We start from the raw sequence: 850 nt of genomic DNA on the forward strand, positions 1-850 counted from the left end.
GATTCCACGTTGTCCAGAATAATACCGGCCAGTTTCCCCCTATCCAGGTAGAACAGCCGCTGGAACCGTAGGAACTGGCCCCGTTTCACAGCTCTCTTCTTCATCCACCCCTTTAGTGGTTCCGAAGGTCGAGCGGTTCGGGCCACCTGACGCGGTCGATCCTGGCCGGCTTTCAACTCCAGGGACTTAGAGGCAAGGCACGCGAGGCAGTCTTTCATTGCCTTCTCAGCAACTATTGCTGGGTCTTTTTCTCCTTCGATCACCTGCTCAAACATTCCATGAAGAATGGACAATTTTCCGGATGTTAACCACTCAGAGACCGTCTCACGATAACGGGATCTCAGTCCCCCCTCCATCTCCGACCCAACGCACACGAGGTGTTCCCCCTCCACAAGGTGTTCCCCTTCCAGTTCTAGATGTTTCATCTGACCCTGGTGTTTTCCCTTCTTAATCGGGCTCTTATGAAGGTCCCGTCTTTTATCACTTATCTGTTTCGTTGTCTTGGTCGGAAGATGCTCCGCAATCAACTTGTTGATGTTTTTCTGCCCCTCATATTGTTTATCCAACTTTCTCAGTAATTCAATCTCATCCTCGGTCCAGCACCGACGATGTGCCCCTCTCATTGTACCTGTCTTAGGGCGAGTAGCGGTAATCCGCTCGAGATTCCTTGTGACTGGGTGGACCAAGCGCTTATGCTGCCCCAGGCCGATTTTTGATTCAAATGTTTTCTCACAGACCTCACATTTCCAACTCCTCTCGGGAGAGGCTTCCACAGGCCCCTTACACTTAGGAAAATGACAAGCAATACTATGGTGTTTTACATCAGTTCTCCCACACCGAGCACATTGGA

The sequence above is a fragment of the Accipiter gentilis genome, chromosome 35, assembly GCF_929443795.1.
Source record: "Accipiter gentilis chromosome 35, bAccGen1.1, whole genome shotgun sequence".
Lineage (NCBI taxonomy): Eukaryota > Metazoa > Chordata > Aves > Accipitriformes > Accipitridae > Astur > Astur gentilis.